This window comes from Sinohyriopsis cumingii, chromosome 2 (genome assembly GCF_028554795.1).
Source record: "Sinohyriopsis cumingii isolate HCF-2022 chromosome 2, ASM2855479v2, whole genome shotgun sequence".
NCBI lineage: Eukaryota > Metazoa > Mollusca > Bivalvia > Unionida > Unionidae > Sinohyriopsis > Sinohyriopsis cumingii.
In genome coordinates, this window is record NC_142962.1 from 151,918,465 (window position 1) to 151,938,973 (window position 20,509).

Here is a 20,509-nt window from a genome sequence, read left to right on the forward strand (position 1 = left end):
TAAAAGTATGAATAAAATGTCTCATGTATAAATTCAGTATATGAACCTCTCTCAACTTTTGTACTTAATGTTTTATGACAAAGTATAACACTGGTATATACTTTACTGCATGTCCCATTTGTGCAGAATAGCCTCAGGGAGTATCTAGGTAAAGTGGTCATTAACTGTTATAGTATAAGTTAGATGAAGGTATGAAATAAAAATGTATTTATGCAGTTAAATCCTAATTTCATTCAGTATTTTAGGATTTTCAATTTTAGATGCATTTACTTGTAAATTGTTATTTTCATGAGAGAGAGAGAGAACATGCATGGAAATGATTTGCCTTATTACAACTGATATTTTTTTAAGATAACTTTCGGTGTTAGAGGATAATAATGTTATCATTATTATAGTAGGGCCAATATGGTAGCCATATTAAAATTTTGTTATGGCTTCTTCTAAATGAATGGCTGTATCGATATGGGGTTTGTCACTAAAAGACCTCTTATAACATCTCCTTCTGCCAATCTGATATATAGTATGGCTGCTATGGAGACCATGTTAAAAATGTTGCTAGCATTTCATCATCATCATCATTCTTCTTCTGTCCCAATGGCACTTATGCCTTCACTGCAGCTCTCCATTTGTCACAGCCTTGGGCTATCTGTTTTGCCTCCTTCCAGGACATGCAGATGACCTTATGTTTTGTGGCCTGGCTAGTCGTCTTCTTTTGCATTTGCCTTTAAGGTTCCAATCCAGAGCCTGATGAGGCTGTTCTCTCCACAGAGTATGTCCTCAATCATAACTAATGGTTGGGATTCAGTCTGGCAATCAGATGTGCAGGATTTGTTGAAGACAAGTATTGATGAGGACCTGTAGCTCTTGTTCCAAGACCTATTTTTATCCCTATGTCTCAACCCCCTAGAGCAGTGCTGATTTTTTTACTTTGGAGTTGAACAGTCTTAACTTTGTTTTTATGTGGATTTTATAATTCCTTCAGACTGGTCTGAGAGTGTTAAATGCATCATGTGCCTTGGCAATCCTGGCCTTGATGTCCTCGTCTTTTCTTCCCGACTTGTTCACACTGCTGTCAAGGAATGTGAACATATCAACATTCTCAGTAGCTTGTTCCTCTAAGAGAATAGGTACATCCTGGTCACACTGAATTGCAGACATTTTTTCTTCTTGGCATTGATCTCAGTGCCAGTAGTTTGGGCTATGGTATTTATTCTTTCTGTCTTTAATTGCATGAGCTGGGGTCAGTATCTTCTGCAAACTCCAGATCATCAAGTTTTAGGGTCAAGGTGCACTATTTTCCTCATGGTTGGTCCATTACCATCTTCATAATCACACGTGAAATAAACATCATTGCCTGATGTCATTGTCAAGAAAGGAGACAAGCCTGTGTTGTGTATGACATGAAAGGTCATATCTTTGTAGAATAAGTGTTGAATATGACATGACAGGTCATGTCTTTTTAGAGGCATTGGATAATCCTAACAGTCTCTTCAGGGATGTCATAGTACCTCAAGATTTTCAGATGGTGCTTCTATCCACTATGTTCAATAATTGCCTGAAGTCTACAAAAGGGACTTGACTACTCTTGATTTTCCTGATTGCTGCATGACCTCTTCCTTGGTAATGGGCCCTATGTTAATGCCCAGATATTGTAATTCTTCTATGATAGTTGGGTTTTCTACATGTGTGCCCCTAATCAAGCTGTTCAAACATTCCTTCCACCTGTCTGACGGTTTGCTCGGTATATTCCAAACCTTTCTGTGTTCAACTTTTATTTTCGCAACTGTCTCAGGATCTGTGGCAAGTTTGTCAGCAAAATCCCGTTTATCTTTCCTAGTACTCCTCCTGATTGCCTTATTCTTTGCCTTGTATCTCTCATCAGGATGTAGTTTATGTGCTCATGTCTTTGCCGATACAAGTCTCAGCTTTATTTTTCCTCTGTCTTCAATCTTGTTGATTGTATATTCTTCTGACAGCTAGCTCTTGAGTTTCTGTCAATTGAATCAAAACAACTCCCATAGGTTGAAATGAATCAGGGTTGATATGAATCAGCCACTAATCCGTTCCCAGTTCTTTTACATGGCGGTATCATCAGGTCAGCAAGAATCTGAAATTAATTGGAGAGGAAAATAGTGAACTCCTATGTTTCTCAATAGCCATGACCCAGGAGGTGTCAGATCGTGAGTGTTTCTGTTGTCCGTTCTTCTTAATGCTGCTGATTTTTGTCTTTAGCACTGACATCACCAGTGCATGGTCTGAGCCAACATGCTCCTCTACATGCTCTCACGCCCATCAGAGTCCTCTTCCATTTGTGGGAGATAACAGCGTGTTCCATCTGATTCTCTGTTAGTGGATCAATTCGATTAGTTCCCACTCCATGGGGCTTCGTTTTGCTAGCTTGCTCAGCATCAGCCCCACTCCATTCCCGTGGTTATTGTCCTCGTTTGGTGGTCCTGAGTACAGGAGTTGTCTTTATGCCAAGGTGATTTCACAAGATGTTGTCATTTGAACCTCACTCAGTCCTAGGATCTCAAACTAGTATCTGTCCATCTTCTTTGCAACTTATGTTGTTTTCCCTGTCTCACAGCGTGTTCTGACATTCCGTATCCGAATCGTTGTAACAGTTTTTGTGGAGAGATTTGTCGGCAAGTAAGCTCCCTCTCTGGTTTGGCTGGTCTGTATCATACACTTTCCCCTTGGATCGTTTCCATTGATCCAATGAATTTTCTGCTGTGTTGGTTTATGTAGCATTGCTTTTTTTATGTGATGGGGGTACTAGCCCCATGAACAATCATCCTCCTTTCCCACATAGATAATTGAAGTCAGCCTTTCAGATCTGCAAAACGTCGACGTCGTTTTGAGGTTCCTATAAATAGTGCACAGGAATAATTTTAACAACTAAGGTTATTACCGTAGAAACTGATGACTCCATGTAAATATAAGTGTGCCGAAGTCCTACATCTCAGAAGGAAAAATGCGTGTTAAGCGAAAACACCTGTACGGATGCGATTAGTTTCATCAAAGGGCGGAGAATGAAGACAAAGCAGACAGTACAACGTTTATAATAGAGTTAAATGCTTTCATCCTTTAGAAAAATGACTTGAAGTAATGTGGTGTACCACAAAGAGGGCCGTCTCAAAACAGTTACCACTACAAATACTGGATTAGTAATGATCTAGCTGATAACATGATTTCCAATCAATGCTTTCAGTAAATTTAAATTACATTGATAGTTCTTAATAAATTGGTGATTGAAGAATGAATATGCCTTCTTATATGCATATATAATGTATGAAATTATCGTTATTGAAAATTAACAATGGAAGCGAATACTTCCATAATCCCTCGTCCATTTTACGTTTAATTGAGTTATGACTCTAGTGCATGCTATCTACATTACTAGAAACTGTTTCTGATATCATTAATGATGTTTAAGTCAGAAATCATAAATTTAGTAGCTCTACCCAACATTTCTTCATTCTGCATTGCATGGACTGCAGGTGCATTCAGTCGGGTATTTGTGGGTTGTTGTTGTTGTTGTTGTTGTTTTATTTCTTCTATTTTTTTTCTTCTTCAGGTATCACGTCACATAAATAAAAAACTTTAAAACCAATGTTTTACAGAAGTATTCAAGCGAACATAGTCATAGAAGATGTATGGCAGTGACGTGTACATAGGAATCCCAAAAACCTTAGGCCGGTTTAGACTTATTGTGAACTTAACTTACATTGAAAAACTAGCGCGGTGAAATATTCTATGCCCAATTTTATTTCGTCAGGTCTGTACTTCGCAGATAATGCATCCAATGAATAGATTTGGCTTCTGTTACAACAACAAAAAAAAAAAAATAGATTTGTGTTATTCGAAACAGGAAAATGGTGGTTGCTATGAAGGTTTAATTTAAAAAAAAAAAACGAGTTGCTAGCTAATACCATAATATGGATAATAATTTCAGTAATGCTTTAAATTATTAGTTGAAGGGAAGAAATTGAATTTTCTTGGTAGGCTTTTAATACCAAGTAATCCGAGGAACTCGCCTACCACAAATACCATGAAATCACCTACTAGACGTTTTACTCAAAAAAGAAACTTTAAAATCCTTATTTTTCTAATTGTAAAACTTAAGATAATAATAATAATAATAATAATAATAATAATAATAATAATAATAATAAACTACATTGTGCATAGACTATTTGCAGTTTTCCTATTCCCATTCACTACTTCACTAATTGTATGTACCTGATAGCCATTCCTTCTAGTCATGATAATTGAACGGAAAATTTATATTTCATGAAAAGTATAAGGAAGTTGGAATATCACTGATAGGGTAGATAATAAAAAAATGTCTTATGTCACTTGTTTAGGCTCGAATAAACAGTAACACAAGAAAGAGTGAAAACAACAAGCTTTGAAAAGTACAATAATTTCTTTCCCTGGAAAACTTCTGCAAAAATTAAAAATAATGAACTTACGGTTTTACATAATCATATCCAAAAATAATCCAAGAATAATCCAAGAATAAAATTTTAGTAGTCTTAATAAAATGTTCAGCTGATTTCACGTTCCAATCCCGACGAAGAATCCAAGATGGAAGACGATGACGTATGCTGCAATCTGTAGTGTTGAAGTCTACAGTTCCTTGTAGAAACAAGAATTATCAGTAGTGAAGGGGGGCACTATTATCACTCCGGTTTCTAATAGCTGAATAAATTTTGATATAAAAAAAACTGTTCTTGTTCCACAATATTACATAAGCACACGTATTTTTCGGAAAAATAACAGAATTAATCCTTTTGAATCCAAGTAATTTGAAATAACTCCAAACCAAATAATCTTAAATAACTCCAAACAGAACAACATACAACTAATAGTTTAACAGCCCAGCTTCTACTGAAATTAATTCTTCAAAACATGGGTTATATCGTATTATTAACGTAAAAAGGTGTCACGTGATCACCTTCTCGAAGTTGATAGAAGCTAAATGCTTGTTAAGGGTCACGTACATCCAGTGTGACCCTGATGAAAACCAGTCATTTTACTCTAAGAAATAAAAAATAAAAATGCTTACATCTTAAGCATGAAGTCCCATCATGACCTTGACAACAACCAATCATTTTAAATTAAAGATAGAACTTGTTACTTAATTGCAAAAAAAGTTTGAAACAAGGTCAGGATTTAGATCAACACCTGGTGTTTATAAACTATCAGTCAAGGTCAAACTATTTTCTGAAAAAGGTATCATCTCTAATGAATACATTTACATTACAATATCATGTAATGAAAAATATTAAACAAATTAAAACTGGCACAAAATTAAATTGAAATAAATATATATTAAATCAGATATAATTAAACCAAATATACATAACAAATTTTTCAGCTAAAAATTTATATTTGTAATAAAAGTATAATTAGTACTGAAAATTAACATGAAAGTTTTCTAAATATCGTTAATGTGTGCAATTAGTTATAACAGCGTGGTCGAACATCTTAAACACCGTGGGCCACATGGACCGAAAATGTGAAGTTTGTGGGACATATTTGATTAATTTTATCTTTTATCATTAAAAACATAAAGCCTTACTTTCTGTATATGCGCAGACCAGAAAAAAATTACACGCAGGCCTTTAGTTGGACTACTCTGAAGTTATATCATTAAGTTCAGAGATACGTAATTTTGTTTTGTTGTTTCTTGGGTCATGAATGGCAGTTTTGCAAAATATTTACTTTGTCAACCAGTGCTTTTTTAAAAGTGTTGTTAGCATTTTAAATCTATTCATAGTTATCATTGACAGTCATAATGTTTAAATAAGTAAACAAATAGAAAAACTCTTGTCCCGTTATTCTTTTTTACAAGGTGTGAACTATATTTTCTTGTCTGTCTGTCCCTCAGTTAGTAAAACAATGTATCTCCTACAGTATTAAAGGCACGTACTTGAACTTTGGGATAAGGATGGTGTTAGTCTTTAGATACGAATTTTAGTATTAAATTTTCTGAGGAAAGTTTTTTTCTCCAATCAAATCTAAAGTTTTTAAGTCTTAATGGTGAAGATCTGGAAGTTGCTTCGTGTCATCTTCAAGGCCAAATGTATAACATATGCATTGTACTTTGGGGTTACACTCTCTGGCTTTTCCCCAGGGATGGTCCCTGTAGGTAAGCTGACCCTGGGTCACAACTTGGAAATTTTTGCAATCCCCACCCAATGACCTTATTTAGGTTTGAAGGTCATGAGACGGAAGCAGACACACCAGTATATGCAATACATGTCATGGGGCATACCCCTGCGGTTGTGGACTGTGACATAGCCTGGAAATAGTTGAGATCCTCACATTTTACACTTATATTGGTTGAAGGACATGAGAAAAAAATCAGACACATTTCCAGTACAGACCCTGAAGGAGAATTGCTCTTGGATCATCACTTATAAACTGTTGAGATCCCAGACTACGAGGTGACGAAATTATATATATATATGTGTGTGTGTGTGTGTGAAGGCCAATAGGAGACTAAATTAGACATATAGCCAGCACAGACCCTAATTTGTGCCCCTGCGATTGGGAACTTGACCATGGTTCATAACCTGAAAACTATTAAGATCCCTGACTACAACTATATATATATATATATATATATATATATATATATATATATATATATATATATATATATATATATATATATATATATATATATATATATATATATATACATATATATACATATATATATATATATACATATATATACATATATATATATATATATATATATATATATATATATATATATATATATATATATATATATATATATATATATATATATATATATATATATATATATATATATATATATATATATATATATATATATATATATATATATATATATATATATATATATATATATATATATATATATATATATATATATATATATGTTTGAAGGACACAAGGAGACAAAATTTGACATATATCCAGCACAGACCTGGGTTGTGCCCCTGTATTAGGGAAATTGAGCATGGCTCACGAGTTTAAAACTGTTAAGATCCACATCTTATCGCAGAGGTGGGCAAACTTTCCAGTGCAAGTGCCGCATACACAAATTTACACCTTGTCGCGGGCTGTATAGTTAATTAAGTAAAATAATTAATATTTGAAATAGCAAAAGTAAAAGGTTCTTCTAAATAACATCATAATTAATTTTCAGTTGTTTATATGTTGTTAATATTTGAATTCTTAAACTTAAACTTCAAAAGAAGCACATTTATTTGATAAACAGAGTAACATAAACAGAGTCAGTGCGAATGATGACTTGTTCCTAGGCCGCATGAAAACCCTTGGCGGACCGCATGAAAGCTCTTGGCGGGCCGTAGTTTGCCCACCCCTGTCTTATCGCTACATCTTAGCAATATGACTGGAAAATGGTTAAAGCTACGTTAAAAATACAATTCACACACACACACACACACTAATAAGTGTCTGGATGATACACTAATATATGATATTAGTGTGGAATTAGGTCTGAATGATACACTAATACATGATATTAGTGTGGAATTAGGTCTGAATGATACACTAATACATGATATTAGTTAACTAGGTCTGAATGATACACTAATACTGTATATGATATTAGTGTGGAATTAGGTCTGGATGATACACTAATACATGATATTAGTGTGCAACTAGGTCTGGATGATACACTAATACATGATATTAGTGTGGAATTAGGTCTGGATGATACACTAATACATGATATTAGTGTGCAACTAGGTCTGGATGATACACTAATACATGATATTAGTGTGCAACTAGGTCTGAATGATACACTAATACATGATATTATTTGTAACTAGGTCTGAATGATACACTAATACATGATATTAGTGTGCAACTAGGTCTGGATGATACACTAATACATGATATTAGTGTGGAATTAGGTCTGGATGATACACTAATACATGATATTAGTGTGCATCTAGGTCTGAATGATACACTAATATATGATATTAGTGTGTAACTAGGTCGGAATGATAATGGTGCTCATCTGAACGTTGACATCGCACAGTACGCCTTCGCTAGACAAGGTTCCGATATGATAACCGTCTCTACACATTGGGGTATCGAGCAGATATCTCTGTGATTCGGGTCTGTGAATTTCATTCACTTCTGATATGAGAAGGAGATAAAAATATTTTAAAAATGATCTCATACAGGAGAATACATCCTCTCTCTCTCTCTCTCTCTCTCTCTCTCTCTCTCTCTCTCTCTCTCTCTCTCTCTCTCCAGTGTTCCCGGTATTCGTAATCACACAAGGGTGATTATGTGAACCTTGCGATCGATTTTTTTTTTTAATTTAGCACATATACGTATGAAATATTGAATTTAGATGTATCACTTTAAGAAAAGATATAAGATTTTTTTATGACCACTTAATCCAAGAAACCTTAAATATTTGAAGATGGGTGCCTTAAAAAAGGTTATGGCAGTGTATAGAATTATGATTTCGTTTGCCATTTTCGTATTGACAACAGCGATATGAGATCGGAAGTTAATCTTTTTATTAACATTCAAATCAATAAATTGCATGTAATGATTGATTTTTCTCTCATAAAATACAAAACAAACACACACCCATTCACTTACCCCTCCCAAGATAACATCGAATCAATAGCTCAATATAAATGTTAAAATTATGTTTCGACCGCTCCGATGGCCTAAATGGTTAGAGCGTCCGCCTCGGATGCGAAAGGTCGCGGGTTCGAGTCCCAGCCAAGTCATACCAAAGACTTATAAAAATGGTACTAACAACGTCCTCGCTTGGCGCTCAGCATTAAGAGGTCGGCCTGGTATCAGGATAATTTGACTGGGTGGGACATCATGCTACATGTCTGCGGCATTATGCCCCGGTGCTAGACATCGCTATAAACTGCCACACTGCTGACATGGTAGCGATATGACTGTTAAAGCTACGTTTTAAAAAAAAAAATCACACACACAAACACATACACACATATTATGATTCATTTATGATTTTATAAATTTAGTATATCCAATGAAAAATCATCCCGAATTTTTAATCTGAACTTACAGTTTATCTCTGTCTGAGTTGGTGAACCGTTATAATAACTAGTGTTTAGCAGATTTTTTGAAGAAAACAAAAACAAAACTGACAAAATTTATCATAATGCTGGACTAAAACGACATAAAACAATTTGGATTTAGTTTTACATGTATTAGTTTTCTTTTAATCGGGTATATCGCGATGCGTCGTCATTAAGTTCTATTACATCCATGCATTGTCAGTGTTACGTGCAGTTTTTATCAAAAAACGCGTCCAAATAACGTTCGACGCTGCCATTAACTTGGGATGGGGGGCACCAGACAGATGCCCCCTCCCCTTATCCAAAAAAGGAGGTGTTTTATGTGTTGTTGTTTCCACCAGGTATGTTGCTTGTTTATTTATTTTTTTAAAAAATTTTGATCCACAAAAAATAATCTTACATTGTTGATGGGGTATTTATGTCCTAGTGTTATCTATAGGGTTGTTCATCCGAGTTCGGTTTCTATCACCTTACTCGAAATCCCTCCCCTGAGTTCTTAGTTGACCTTGGCTAGAGGTCTTCTACGTCCCTTGTGTGCTATGTGTATATATGCTATATTGTGTGTGTACTATATAGTTTTCGTGTAGGGGCAACACGACTTTTTCAATTCATCCCAGTTGTCTTAATATATATTTTTATTTGGATATCACAGATCCATTTGATAATTTTGATACAATTTAGATATTTAAAATCTTAATTAATATTTTTTTCCGGCGAGTGAACGGTGTACTACAGGTCTGTCATTAAAAGAATAAACCTAGTGTTTTATATGCATGATGGTATGTGTCGTTCCTCGCATTAGTTACATTCTTCTGTGCTCGAGTGGGGATCCACACCTTCTTTATTTTATTGTATTTCTCCCGACTCGAGTTTGGCCACCTCTTTATTATTTAACCTATTAACCAAAAGATCCAAAAGGGTTTAAAGAAATTTCCATAGGAGGGAAAGAACTATACAGTAAGGGAGCTGCATAGTTAGATAGGAAAGGTATAGAAGATTATTAGTTGCCAACTAGCCTATTCCCCTGTTTTTCTGTATGGTCTGCTAGTTTTCTACGTAGGGTGTTTTTCCCAGACTATTTCATGGGCCTGTTCACTTTGCGTAGCGCCAAGTGACATAGCCCCATGACGTCATTGCCTCGTACTTTCCCCCACCTAGATTCCCTGTCCCATCCATTTGTTTCTTTTTCTTAACCCTAATCAAACTTAATACATTTTAATTTTGGTCCGGGTTAAGGGATGGTGTGAGGGCCTCAGCCCACACACTGGCGGTGGCACACTCTGATGGGTAGCAAACCAAAGCTCCCATCCCATTCCTTTTCTTTATTTCAGTAATTTTAAAATTTGAGATATTAACGACGGGATTTAAATTAGCTTAATTTGATCATTTGGATGCTTAAAGAGAGTGAAAACACATGTCTGAGTTGAGGGACGAGGTGGGGGCTCTGGCCCGCACACTGACAGTAGCACACCCCTAATGGGTAGCAAACCAAAGCTCCACCTCCCACCCACCCCTCATGGAGTCTCACACCCCCTCCATACAAGTTAGACAGATTTATTAAGCCTACTTGTTTATTTGTATTATTTGCCCGCATGCCATCATGATCTCAATTATGTATTCAATGACCATAAAAACTGTACTTTTGTCAAAATCTCCATCTAGGAAGAGTATGTTATTCCTTCGGTACCGTTCTCTTTTGCAGATCTCTATAATTAATTGTATTCTATGGTCTTTCCTTTTTCGCATTGTGTGATTACATGGTTTGTAATAAAATAAGTTCTTTTGCACAAAGGGCAATTTTGTATGGATTTTATCATATGTCTCCTTAATGCAACATCCCATGTTAGCCATTAACGTGGTAATTTTAGTTTTTAACGCGTTACTTTGGATCTACGCCAATTGACTAGACCCACATCTGCAATAATACTGACTGAATGACATCCATGAGTGTTAACACTGGGTATGGGGGTCTGATTTATCGGACGACTTTGGATCAGAAACTAATGTGATTTTTTTGTCGTTGTACTTTCCAAAAAGTAGAACATTAACGCGTTTGTTTTTTATCCAAAGCAAAACTGAAAAATTAGTTTTCTGCTTTGAAAAAGTCAAATGATGTGTTAAAAGTCAATTAAGTTCGAATTTTATAGGGTTCAATTAGATTATTTCTTATATATTGTTATACATCGGGAATGTACGCCCCAGGGACTGATTCAAGTGAACGTTATTTATTTAAATCATATATAAAGCAATATCAACATATGCTATTAATCGGAAAGTTAATTTTTAAAAAAAAAAACGAAAGTACATGGTAACTTGCACTTTAAAGGGAATTATATATATAGAGAAAAGGTAGTGTCATTATTTTTTTTGGGGGGGGGGCACCAGACAGATGCCCCCCCCCCCTCCTAATTTAAAAAATTATTTTATGTGTTTTTGTGTTTTCCCAGATTTGTTGTATTGTGTTATTTCATCGTTTTTTGTAGTAACGTGAATTAGGATTTCGGGTATTTTTTTCCATCCCTAGTGTATCTATAGGGGTGCATCTCCGAGAGTGATTTCAATTATCCTCTCGGGTTACTTCCCCTAGTTTGCTTTTTCTGTGACCTTGCTAGGGTCTCCTAAATCCCGTGTTTGTTATATGTTTGTGCTATATGTTATGTATGCTATATTGTGTTATTGTTGGGATAGCATTTACATCAAATTCTTGCAGTGTATCAGTTTTCCTATTATATTCCGTGTTTATAATACAACGGAAATTTTATTAATTTTGAATTTGGAAGATTGGTGATATCCCCTTAATGTTTTGAATCTTAGTGATTCTTATGAAGTGTATTAAATTCACCTTTCTTTATGAGATGAGAATGAGCTCCAGTGGGGGTTCACTTTTTTAATTTTTATGTGTCTCCCCCATGGAGCAGGTCTGTCTTGTAATTATAAGTGTTCCAAAAGTTCGTCACAATATTGGTAGTTGATGATGATTTACAAAAAAAAAAAATTATTTTAAATTAAGTTAAATTTTAAATTCCAAAATTCAGATTTTTCAAATCTTTAAAATTTGAAAAATAGATTTCTTTTCACATAAAATATTTGTTAGTGTAAGAGGATAAATAGATAGATGTTCATTTTATATTTTTAGGTTTTCTAATATCTCAAGAGGGTTCTTTTCCAGACTCTTACATGGGCCTGTTCACTTCGCGTAGCGCCATGTGACATAGCCCCATGGCATCATTATCTGTACTTTCCCTCTTGAAAGCTATTATAAGTTAAAATTTTACTGGCCCACAAATTTTTATAGTATTAACTATAAAACTTTAAATTTTGTATAAAGTCTGTTTGTTAAAATTACCATCCAGGTATAATATACATTGTGGTTTGTAGTTATCATTTATATTTATTTCATCTATTATGTTTTCCCTAGTGTTTAATGTTTCCCTACAATTTAAAATTAAATGTCTTTTAGTATATGGACCTGTTTTGCACAGCGGACATTTTGGCGGTACCCTGACCATATGCCGTCTCGCTGCAGCCTCTCCTGTCAACCACGCATCATGCATGTATTTGAAGGCGAGGCTTTGTATTTTCAAAGAACCTAGTTGGGACCAGTGCCCCCATGCCCTTTTCCAGTTGACATATAGGTTTTCTCTTTCCACTTTACATTGTATATTTTTGGTAATGTCGTTCCGAATCCATTTATATGAGAGTTTTTCGTCCAGGTCCCAAAATTCTTTTCCATCCCTATATTTCATTAATAAATCTTTTATACTTTTAAATTTCCTAGGAGTTTCTAATAGTTTCATAACTTTGTTGTTTTTATAAATTCCCTCCCTGTTCCGTAAAACGAAACCAAACCAATATATATAAATCCCTCCCCAAGGTAATTTCGGGTCGTCATTCAGTCGTTTAAATCTATTTAAAATATTTGTAGTTTTTAAAATTATGGGACTTGGTATCCCTATCCCCCCCCCCCCAGTTCTCTTGATTTATACAGAGTTTCTTTTATAATATAGTGTAATTTAAAGTCACATATGTAGTTAATTATGATTTTATCTATATTATTGAGTATTATATTACTTATATTGGTGGACTTCATTATATAGTTAAGGTTTACGTACATGTATGTTTTGGCCACTTGGGCCCGTTCCATTAGACATAGCGGCGTAAGTGTCCAGATATCAACATTCCGTTTTATCTCGCTTTCCATTTTTTTACAGTTATCCTTCTCTTCGTTTTTCCCAAAGCAAACCCCAAGTGCTTTAACGGTATCTTTAAATACATGGGCTGGTATGGTTGAATGCCTACCACGCCAGTTACCTATCTCTAGTATTTCCGTTTTGTCCTGATTTATTTTAGATCCCGACGCTTGTCCAAATTTTTCATATTCCTTTATTAGGTGCACAAAGGATTTCCGATCATCTAAGAAGTTGGTGCAATCATCTGCATGTTGTAGCATTTTCACTTCATCTGTAATATTCGGAACTTTTATACCTTTAATTTCCTTGTTTAGTTTTATGCTGATACTTGGCATTTCGATTGCTATTACATATAATAGCATAGATAGTGGGCACCCTTGCCGCACTGATCTTTTTATGTCAAATTTTTCTGTCATTGCTCCGTTATTTTGTACTCTGGATGTTATATTAGAATATAGTATTTTAGTCCATTTTCGGAAAGTTTCTCCGAAACCAAGTTTTTCTAAGACTTTCTGTATATAGTTGTGCTCAATTCTATCAAAGGCTTTTTCCTGATCAAAAAGTACCATGGCAGCTTTTTGTCACTTGTTATGTAAATAATCTATTATTGCAGTTATGTTTAAAATGTTGCTTTGTATATCCCTATTTTTTGGCCCACAAGTTTGGTTTATATTAATTATGTCCCCTATCTTAAAATTCTACTCAAAATCTTGTAGTCTGTGTTAAGGAGGGAGATGGGCCTCCAGTTTTTCAGATCTTCTTTGTCCCCTTTTCCTTCATATATTAAAATAATGATTCCCTGTTTCATCGTTCCTGACATTTCCTTATTTTTTAAAAGTATATTATTGTACAACCATTCGAGAATGGGCAACAACTCTCCACAAAATACCATATAGAATTCTGCAAAGAGTCCATCTCCTCCCGGTGATTTTCCCTTATTCATGGTCTTTATACTTTCTAAAATTTCTTCTTGTGTGATAAAGTCATCACAAAGTTTTTTAAAGTCATGGTTAATTTTCTCACAGGGAATTTTTTCTAAATAATCATCAATTTTACTCCCTGCTATATTTTGTGATTCATAAAGTGTGGCATAATAGTTTTTAATATGTTTCATAATTTCCCCTTTTTCTGTTATTGTTGTTGTTGTTGTTGTGTTTATTTTTATTTTATCTAAAGTTTTATCTCCCCCCATTCTTTTCTCCTCCCTTTTATATAGCCCCTCTACTTTTTTATATATCCCCGTATATTTTCCTGCCCTAATTTCTCTACCCCTGCTTTCTATTTTATTTATCTCTTCCAATCTGTTTTTTAAATTGGTCTCTATATCATTAATGTTTGGTTTTTGCATTTGGTGTCTAATCGCTTCCCTTCCCATTTTTAGTTTCTTACTTTTAAATTACAGTGTTCTATAGCTAATTTTTTAAATTTAACTTTTAATTTTTCCTATTCCAACATTATATCTATATTTTCCCTACTTTTAAGTTCTTCTATCTCCTGTTTGGTATTTTGTATAAAATCTGTATCTTTTAGGATCGAATTGTTTAACATCCACCTTCCTTGCCCCCATTTTATTCTATTTTTAATTGTTATAGTCATGTTTATAAGTTTGTGGTCAGATATTTTAAAATCGGTTATATTAGTTTCTCTGTGTATATTTATATTATAATTATTGCAATCAAATTTATCTAAACGACTTCCTTTATTTATTTTATAGTCATAGGTAAAATGTTTCCTTAATAAATTTTGTACTCTATAAACATCTATCAATTTGTATTTTTTAATAAAATATTCCATTTCTGGTTTAATTCTAATGTCATTTGGTGCCAGGTTTCCCTCCCTATCTATATTATCTCCCACCCAATTAAAATCACCCCCTATAATAAGATTTCCTGTAGCATATTTCTCTATATATTTAGTTAAATGTTCTAAAAAGACTTTCTTTTGTTCCCTGTTTGCCGGCATATATATATATATATATATATATATATATATATATATATATATATATATATATATATATTAATTATGTGTATTTCTTCAATTATAATATGTATCATCCTACCTTTAAAAACCCCTTCTACTTCTACTCTATCCCATGATAATCTCCTTTTATTTTTAATTAAAGTTGCCACCCACCCCCCCTTTAGTATCTGTATGTTCATAATCACTGATTAGTAAAATACCGTCCAGGTGACTTTCAAATGTTACTTTTATGTCATCTTTAAACCCATTGTGCGTTTCTTGTATGAATAACACATCATAATCTAAATCTTTCGGAAATTTAAATAATTTTTCTCTATTGATACCATTTACATTAATAGACAGGAGTTGCAAGTTTTTTCCTTCCATTCCTGTCTCTTACCAGGGTGTTGCTTTTTGTTTATATTAATTTTACAAATATAATTTGAAATATAGTTTATCTGCTTAGTTGTGAATTTTCGGGGGGGGGGGGGCACTGGTTTCCCTACCCCCCTCTGATGAAATTGTACTGTTTAAACTTTCTACTGCACTTGTGACTGTTGTTTGTATCGTACTTTCCATTTCTGTATTGTATGTTTGAATTAATTCCATTGTTGTTTCCTTGTTTCTTGTGTCTTCCTCTATTTCCGTTTCGTATTCTGTGTCTGTTTCCGTTTCAGTTTGTCCCTTTTTTCCCCCCCTCGCTATCGTTTTCTGGATCTGTTTCTTCTTCTTGTATCTCTATTTCTCTTTTCCTGTTTGTTCTTCTTCTTCCTCGATATTATCTTTTCTTGGGGAGAATTACATCTGAACTTCTTTTTGACCTCCTCCTCTTGGGCATCGGTGTTGACTTTAGGGGGGTTGCTGTCTGGAGGCTATCTTCTTGTTGGGTGCTTTCGTTTTCCAGGACGTCATATCTATTTTTTGTCGTTATTTCCTCATTTCTTTGCACTTCCACTCTGGTGGTTTTGTTCGGACTCAGGTAGTGTCATTAATGCACATTTATCATGGTGGCATTTACCTGGAGTTTTCATTCAATGATGCCGATTACACCATATATGCCAGTTAGTTATACGACATTTCACACCAATCAAAACGTATTATCACGGCATTTCCAGTCACAAACACCTATCCGTGTTATTGTTGATGACGCCTGTAGTATCCGTTGTGATTACAACAATAAAGGTAAGGCTCTATTCTTATCAATGTATATGATTACGTAAAACTGAAATAAATTTGACTCTTTGATTAAGGTCCTGCCGTCCGACTGATAATGGTATTAATACATTGTTCTCTGTTTAATCTGTAACCCATGCTTTGATTGTTCAGACAAAGAATACGATAAAGTCTGTACCAGAGTAGTTATATGAAATTGAACAATGTTTTCTTATGAGATCTAGCCGAATGCACTGCTGTCTTGCTGAGCTATGAGTCGGTATTTGACCGCCAGATAACAATAGCTCTGGTATGTACATTTGAAAAGAATTCCAGGCTTCAGTCTAGAGTGTTTTGAAACCAGTTTCAAACAGTCGCTTTAGTTTCAAAAGACTAATGGAACTACTATCCTTAAAATTATTTATTTCAAAAGTATTATTGTTAGATAGCTATGGTAAGCGTCTTCGCAAGCGATCTACTATTGTGGGTAAGTTAGGGTAGTGTATTTGATACATAAATATTTGAAAAATAAGTGTGTATGGAAAATTGGTATTTCAGATTATTAGTCAACTTTAAAGGATGAAAAAAAAGTCCACGAAGAAAACAACCAGGAACATGTAATGCTAATGAAGTACATTTTAAACGATCCAAAGTTGTAAAGGCTAAACATCTACGTGGTTACCTCTCTTAGATGAAGCGGAAAGAAATCGGTACTACCAAAATTGCTAAAGCGCAAGTTTATCAGAACATTGTCTTCAGATTAGTCGACATCTTTACATACGTCATGAGAGATATCGCGCTTATAAGAAATAATAATAATAATAATAATAATAAGAAGAAGAAGAAGAAGAAGAAGAAGAAGAAGAAAAAGAAGAAGAGCAGAAAGAGAAGACGATAGAGATGGAAAAGGACGACGATGATAATTGTGATTATTAATATTATTGTTGAAAAAGTACCTACACATTTCCTTTTTTTATATTTTATCTTTTAATAAAAGTAAAGGACAAAGGGTATATTTTTAACAAAAGTAACAATGTTTTAATTATGTGCTAAATATTTGATTGAACAACATAAATGTGAAACGCGTGTAACATATTTATCAAAAATACCACCAGAGGCGCAGACTGCTGACACAGTTTTTGTTTACCACATTCATGCAAGCGCACCCAACAAATGAATATTATTTATTTAATTATTTTAAACGATTTACGTATCTTAATTTTATCATTACATTTTTCTTGTATTACCAGATACTATTAAATACATGTCATTTTACTGTCTCTAGATCAATGCGCATACAAAATTTATTACTCAGCATAAGCATCGCATATTTGTCTCGATGCATTAAAAAAAAACGTCAAGATAGTGACATCGCGTTTATTTAACATTAAGAGACGATAATTAATTTGAGCTGTTTTTATTTTCCCTTGAAATCGGAATTGCCTTTTATCTCCAAACAGAACGGATTATTAAGGGGAAAACATTGTATACATATCAAATGCATCACAAATTATCTTAAGTTTGTATTATGACATCATGTTTGTAAAAATTGCCATTTTGTCAGACTACAATTTTAATCACGTTGAGAACATTTTCCATGACAAGGTACGGTGTAGATGTTGACCTAATCATCTAATAAATGACGTAACTTTCAGATGGATAAAACATAGTTTTAACGAGCAAAAACGCTTCTAGCTGCAGTATCCGACCAGAAAGGGTTTTACTTGCGTTGCTTTGTGCTGTGAATCCACATTTATCTTTTAAAGTTCGTACGCTTCTGCTAGAATTGCTAGTAGATGAATTTGTGAAGTCGCAATCCTAAATTCGAAGCTATGTCAATATCGTTTCAATCGGACCTTCACTTCTTTGAAGTCGACGTTTTCAATCTTTAAGTATTATTCTTCGATCGAGAATAATCCCGATATCGAACACGTGTGATTATTTTTGAATCAATCGCTGTAACCGATGAAAGCAAAAGCCAATTTAACACTTCTCGATTTATCCAGTTCAGAGTTTTATTTTGCTCATGTGGACTAAGTGTCATGTGTTTTAAATTTTGTCTTCATGGATGATTCCTAAACGTTCAAAACAATCTCATTTCTTAAACACACTATACACGCAAACATGCTTATATACTGGGCGGATTTGGTTTATAGAATTTTTGGCAATCAGTTGAGGTGTATGACATATTTAACCATAACTATTATCACACTTTTACAGTGGTACGAGTCTATCCCCTTAAAATAAGTAACAGAAAAGAGTGAAGACAACAAGATTTGTAAAATTTAATAAATAATTTAGTTCCCTTGAATACAAAGTAAAAAATGAGAAGAAAAAAACTTACGGTATTGTGAATTAAATCCCCAAATAATCCAAGAATTAAAGACACAAGTCCTAGTAATAAAAAGTCCTGAATAAAACTCAGTTCAAGTCCCGAAGAGATCCAAAATTGAAGGCGATGCCGTGTCTGTAAATGGTCTGCGAAGTACTGATGTGTCAAAAATCTTTTGTTGAATCACAGAAATATTATTCCAGGTTTGAATTCAGTATAAATTCCAATGAATGTCTTTATCCAATAATTTTATCAGAGCACTTTTGTTTTTCCAGAGAAAATAATCACTTGAATTCAATCATTTGAAGAAAATAAAATTCAGCTCAAACTGGTCACAACATAATCCAACTTAAAGTGCAAGATGTTAAAGCACGACTAATCCTCACAGTCAGAAGATAATGCTCTGCTTGACCCCAGGTCGCAAATTAGCATTTTCTAAAACAACCATTACCTAACCATTATCTAATGGGGAAAAAACCTTCTAGAATGATTTAATGAGCCTTGTTTACTTACAACACAATAGCGTATAAAATTCACTTTGGAATCTCCAAACCCCTGTCCCAAATCAACATGTTTACCTGAATAATAATTCGGTTAATAAGCTCATACAAGAGAATAATGAAGCTATTATTAGTTGTTTACATAAATGAATTTTTTTAAAAAAAGTCAATCAGATCAAGCAGAAATGAACTAAATGCTGGATAAGGTCAAGTCCAGCAAACACTGTTATATTACAATAAAATGTAACGGAATACAAAAATTAAAACTAACAAACAAGCAATTAAATTAAATATACATAACACGACCGCTCCGGTGGCCTAGTCGTTAGAGCGTCCACCCCGGATGCGGGAGGTCGTGGGTTCGAACCCCGGCCGAGTCATACCAAAGACTTCTAAAAATGGTACTAAGAACTGCCTCGCTAGGCGCTCAGCATTTAAGAGGTTAGTGTTAGGACTGGTCGGCCTGGTGTCAGAATAATGTGACTGGGTGGAACATCATGTTACATGTCTGCGTCATGATGCCCCATTGCTAGACATCACTTTGAACTGCCACAATGCAGACATCGTAACGATATGACTGGAAAATTGTTAAAGCTACGTCAGAAATCTAAATCACACACACACACACACACACAGATTGAAAATTATTGGCCTTAACAAGGACGAAGACCTCATCTGTGATGCATAACTTATTTTCTTTATATCTCGTCAACGTCTATGGAAGATTGTGTTACATAAGTGTGACCGTTATCAGTCTCGAACAGAGCACTTTCCTTTCTCTGCATAACTACCGTTCTTTCCATCTTATTTAATGTCTATAGAAGACTAATACGAAATTTTTTATCTTTCTCGAACATAACATTTTACTGTCTCTCTGTCAGTCTTAGGGTTGGGAGAACAAATGTTTTAATCAAAGCAACATCAGAACTAAAAATTTAAAATCAGAATTGAAAATGAAAATTAAGAAATTAAAATTGACAAATACAAAATTTGGAAATCAAAATTAAAAATGATAAACTGAAAATGAAAATTTTTCAAAGATGAAATTTGATAAGAAAAATTTGTTAAAACATAATTTTTAAAATCAAAATTCAACTTAAAATTAAATTTTAAAAATAAAATATGTGAAAATGAAAAATATAAATAAAATAAAAATTAAAATTGATTCGAAAATGAAAATCGAGAAAGAGATATCCAAAACTAAAATTTTAAAATGGAAATTTTGAAGAAAGAAATTTTTGAAAAACGACCTGGAAAGGAAAA